Source organism: Lactuca serriola, chromosome 4, assembly GCF_051521515.1.
Source record: "Lactuca serriola cultivar US96UC23 chromosome 4, Lser_US96UC23_V15, whole genome shotgun sequence".
NCBI lineage: Eukaryota > Viridiplantae > Streptophyta > Magnoliopsida > Asterales > Asteraceae > Lactuca > Lactuca serriola.
In genome coordinates, this window is record NC_136411.1 from 397318201 (window position 1) to 397324592 (window position 6392).

Sequence of the window (6392 nt, forward strand, 5' to 3'; positions counted from 1 at the left end):
ATTGACATCATTCCACTTGTTACATTTTGGGTGTGGTATTGATTTCTAGCTTTCAAGTGTTTGTCTAGTGTTGATGTAATTTTTGTTTTTTTTTTGTAATATGTGCACTTTAGGTAGTTTTCAGTTTCTTTTGTCATTAATTTTATTTCTTCAGTTCTAAAAAAAATTAAAAGTACTTTTGGCTTAAGTAAAAAGCCTTGCTTATAAGTTTTCTATATAGAAACGTTTGTTGAATTGTTTTTTAAGAAATTCTTTTCCATGGGGGCAAATTTAAATCTTTTCATCCGGGGCATCGAAAATCTATATGGACCGGCCCTGATATTCATACACATCCGAACTTAAGTACAAATTCATAAATATTCTTACAGAGTAATACATTTAAATAGAATTTTACATATTCTAACATAATGTCATCAAAATGAATAAAATTCTTAAGAATAGCATTCTCAGATATACAATTATTGAACAAATACACTTAATTTTTTCAATGGTCCAAATAATCGACTTGTTTAGACTTAATATTGTTCAATGTAAATTGTTATTGAACTAAATTCTAAGTCTTTCTCTTGTATGATCAATCATTGATTCATTCTTCAAGCAATTCTGAAAGAATAATTTATTACTAAATGAAAAAGAAAAAACTAAACCCCTTTGTACAAATCTGTAGACTTGTGAATTACACCAAAACTCATAACCAAGAATTGTAGAAAATACACAAATCACAGGGAAATATCAAGATTCCATTCCGACATAATCGGATTCGAGATTCCATTCTGAATACTTCATACAACAAAAAACGAAGGGCTAATCAAGAAAGTGGGTAGAGAAAAATCAAAACAGGTATCACCAAAGTAAGGTCATCGGAGCAAAAAAGCAACAATCAATAAATATCAAAAGGCATAGAGAAACTGGTGGACCAATCTTTTTTCATTCAAATTACCAGAATATGCTTAATACACATTACCAATATTAATAAATCCGCCGTCAAAATGGATTACATCTGCATTTTTACATTTGTTAATTTATCATTTTGATGTTCACTGTGTGGATAATAGGTAGAGTGACTTACATTTGTTTTTATACTTTTCCTAAACATGTTGATCGTAGTGTTTCTGTGAAACAAAGTTTCATAACATATTGTCATTAATTTTCGTATGATATACTCTCAAACCTTTGCCAAAAGGTCTTGTAGTCAATAAAAATAAATTTATGAAACATTTGACTTTACCCAAAATGCAGAATTAAACAATAAAGCATGATGTTTCTCAGGTTAGCACCATAAACAAGAAATAAATTAACTTCATTACTTTTGACTCAACCCAAAATGCTATTGATTTCTAAACAACGAAAAAACAAAGAAATCCTATCGATTTCTAAACAGTGGAAAACAAAGAAATTGATTTACCTGGTGCGGATGTGAGGGACGGAATCGCAGCTGCAGACTGAAAACGTCTGAGCTGGAGTTAGAGTCAGGGATGGATCAAACATATTATGTATATGCATCAAACAATTAACAATATATATAAAAATAAAAATCTAAACATATGAAAGTTAACTATACTTTAGGCTAAATTTCATGACACATATTAAATTAGTTATATAGTTTCATAATGAACTTCAATGTAAAATTAAACAGATAACATATTTGTTTGCTAGTGCCCATAGTTAAGAAAAAAACATCAAACATAAAAATGGGAAAGAATGGTTGTAACAGGCCACCAGCTTCTAAGTTCTAAATAATGCAAACCAACATTTTTTAAAACAATAAAAATTATAAACATGACGAAAAGGTCACGATTTCATACAAAGTCATACACTAAATTAGATAGTAAAAAGATACCTTGTATTTGTAATTTAATTACGACAATTAAAAAACATAAATCGTCAAACACTCTTGCTCTTGAAGGGGATCAAACTAAGAATGCCTCGTCTTTCCAAAAAAAAAAAAAAAAAAACAGGTGAGCGTCAAGTGAGTTTCTTCTCTGATGAGTGTAATCCGGTTATCAGAGACTATATACAGTTGACCGAAGAAGGGTGGACGACTGGCAACATCAGACAGCTCAAGCGTGTCGCACGTTGTAGTTTACCGGTGGTGATTTTATCATCGGCGTAGGAAGGAAAAAGAGAAAGAAGTCAAGAACGTTTTTAACCTAGGGTGGTGATTTATACTTTGAAAGGGTTTTCAAACTGATTTGTCCTAATTTAACGGATATTAATTGGTTTCATATTTTCTATAATTATTTAATAGGTAAGTTTACAATTTTATCCAAGTTTTTGAAATGATTGGTTCACATTAATCCCTACATCCACACAATAATCTCTAAATATTATTAAAACTAAAACATTATGACATCATCTTAAATAATATGTATCATTGATTGTATTTCAATCTTATTTTTTTCACTCTTAGATCTAATTGCTTACATCATCTTCCCCATATGGAATGTATTTAATTCCAATAAATGCTTTTCAATCGTTGAACAATAACTTACATTCGTTGAAATGGAATGTATTTAATTCCAATAAAAACTTTCCATATTTTAAATCTTGAATTTCTGGTTATGAAGATTTTAATATAGCCAGTTTTAAAAACGTATTACCAACAAAGCATTTCAATCAAGGCATTAATATCAACCATTAATATAAATTCGTTTATGTTAGTAAACTATTAATATAAAATCAATTTTTATTAGAAAATCATTAATACCAAAAAAATCATATTCAAATTATCACACACACACACACACACACACACACATATATATATATATATATATATATATATATATATATATATATATATATATATATATATATATATATACGATTTATCATTGAATCCGCGGCTCACATTTATTTTCAATCGTTTCTTTTCTTCAAACGTTCTCCTACAATATCATTCTTAATGTTTATAACTTTCATCATCATTCTCTGCTTCAAACATTCGCTCTGATGCACCAGAATGTCAGTATCTTCTTTTGCTTTTTATATTTTTTTCGATTATTTTTTTGTTCATATATCAAATATATGTATTCATATATTTCGGTTTTGTAACAGCCCGAAATCCAGGTACCCTTTTATTTAGCCCTTCATCTTTAATTGATTTCCATTTTAGGGCCTTTGTGTTGGGCGAGTACGCTGGGCGTACAAGGAGTACGATGCGCGTACTCGCGCGCCTCATTTGGACGCGCTGTCCCTCAGGTACGCTGGGCGTACCCATGGATTACGCAGGGCGTAATCGGTGCAGACCCAAAAACCCTAATTCGTGTTGTTGGCTATAAAAGGAATGAGATGGCTTGACTCTTCAGCCACCATCCCTTAGAAAGAAACCCTAAGAGAGTGCTTCTTCGTTCCTAGCCCTTTTGTGAGTGTTCTAAGCTTGGTGGTGCCATTTCTTTGTAGCAAAGGAGAAGAAGAGTCCATTATGAAGGCTAGAAGCTGGTGTTCAAGTGTAGATCCAGACTTAGCAAAGGTTGAAGCTTCTTTCTAAGGTAAAAAGTTCGGATCTTGACTTGTAGATCTTGTGTTATGCTTTATGGACCATTTTCTAGGGTTTTGTCCCAAAGGTGGAGGCTTTATGAGCAAGTGACCTCCATTAGCTTAGATCCATCATATCTCTGGTCCTTTTGAGTTGTAGATCCATAAAAATGTAATCTTGGACGTGAATGATTAGCCATGCATGAGATCTAGATCCTTGAGTTGATATGGAAAAGTGTTAAGGAAGTGTAAGGACCTTTACAGCCATGCCAAGGCTTAAAGGTTCCGACTTTATGAGTAAGGATGCTTATATAAGGCCGGATCTAGAAGTTTTAGTAGTGGCTTAACCGTTTAAGACCAGAAATGAAGTGTGTCTAGATCTGACTGTTACGCTGGGTGTAACTCCCAGTACGCGCAACGTACTGGGTGGAGACCCCGATTATCAAGTTGGCGATGTACGCCCCGCGTACATCAGTCTGTACGCCCCGCGTACTGGAGATGTTGACTTTTGTTGACTTTTAGGGCTTTGGTCAACATGTGGACTTTGAGTCAAGAGAGGGTAAAATGGTCTTTTACCCTCTGAGGAATGTTAATAAGGGGTAAAGTCTAGTGGTGGAAGTCTATATTAATTAAAATAATATTCATTATGATTAGGCGAGGTTGAGTCTTCGTTGGGGATTCGGAGGTAGCGAGCACGTGAAATTCTAGACTTTCCACGAGGTGAGTTTTCTCACTATACGGTGCCCGAAAGGGGTTTTATTGAGTGACCGGAAGGTCGGATATGTTATGAGTTATTTGCATTTTATGTGATAAGTTAATCGTTTATATGTGCCATGTATGATATGCTTGATATGGGCTGGAAGGCTTTATGTTATGGGTCGGAAGGCATATATGTTATGGGCCGGAAGGCGTTGTGATGTGAACCGTAAGGTTGACGTAGGTAGGACCGGAAGGTTTACCTAGTCGGGACGGAAATCCCCTGAGACACATGGACCGGAAGGTCAGGGCCTGGAAAGGCGTACGTGCGTAAGTTGTATTTTGGAGAACTCACTAAGCAATTATGCTTACAGTTGTTGTGATATGTGTTTCAGGTACTAGCGAGGACCGTGGGAAGGCGTCGGCGTGATCTGTACACACTGATGGAGGATTTATGATATTGGGATTTATATGATTTGTATTATGATATGATACATTTGATCTTTATAACTTATTTTAGATGGAAACATGTTTTAAGAAATCAAAAATTTGTTTTGAAAATTTTCGTTGTTACAGGTTTTCTTTGTCACAAATTACATGAAATCAGTTAACTACTTTCTTAAACTTTTCAAATAAACAGGAAAATATATTACCTACCTTTAACAAAACAGAATTTAACTATCTTGGGAACTGACATTAATTATGAAAATGTTACTTTTATATATTAGAGATGATTATGATTTTTTTTTTAAATTTTTATGTCATAAGAATCCGGTTAATTTTTTGCATGATTTAAAAATATCATTGAAATTATTATGTTTTTGTATATCATACCAACCTACTTTTTTATCTTTATATAGTAATAATAAAATTTATATATTTCGAATTTTGTAATATTATTATACATGGCAAAATACAACTCTCTCCAAAATAATTTTCGCCAGTAATTTTATCCATAATTTTACCAAATTTAAATTAGTATTTTGTTTATATAAATTTTTTTAATGATCCTGATTTTTTTTTCCTCCAAAAGTATATCAAGCATTTACGTCTTAGATAATGCTGTCCTATTATAACTATTACTTTTCAAAAATATATTCGTTTAATGATGAATTTGATTTAATGAAAGAAGTATATGTTAATTAAAACGAGATATATATATATTCCATAATTATTACACGGGTTTATTATAAAAATTAATATCAAGGTATAAACATTAAACATTTTTAAAGTGAAATTTCAGAATACATACAAACAATAATGTTGTACAATGAAATATACAATTGAATAGACTGAAAAAAAAACTATTAAGACAATCAATCTTGAAAATAACATAGTTATGAAAAATTATAAAGTAAGATAAAAATTATAAACATTAAACATTTTTAAAGTGAAATTTCAAAATACATACAAACGATGATGTTGTACAATGAAATATACAATTGAATAGACTGAAAAAAAAAACTATTAAGACAATCAATCTTGAAAATAACATAGTTATAAAAAATTATAAAGTAAGATAAAAATTATAAGATATTAAGAGATTTGTAAAAAATACAATTAGTAAAAGCGTTACGGTTATTAGAAAAAAATAAGGTCATTAAGATTAGTAAAAATACAATATATAAACTAAATTATCACAATAGTAATGAAATGTCATTATTTGATATTTCATATAACTGAAAGATATACCAAATTACATTGATGATATACTAAATTTATTCAAAGTTGCGCCAAAACTAATGCAAAGTTTTTGTGAACACCAAATAAATAAAAACAAACATAAAAGCTAGCACGTATATTCATAATCAATTTAAAATAAACCAATCATAATTTAAAAGGAATATCCATTGATGATATACTAAAATTAAATCCATATAATATTTAACATTCTATAAATTATATTATATGACTTTATTTGAATAAATGAAATAGTTGTCAATATTTCATGCATTGGAAAAAACGGTATATTGGTTGTTAATATATTTAAATTAGGTAACCTTATTATGGTAGGAACGTCTAATTAAAATACTTATAATTATATAATAATATCATAACTATATGAGACTAGGAAGATCATTTAACTAATAAAACAAAAAATATTGTCTACAAAGAGGTCGTTCAATGAGTATAGATATTTATCGTTTTCAATGTATTTTCTACACATTTCAATAATACCAATAACCATATATTTTTTTTATAATCATTATGTAATATCT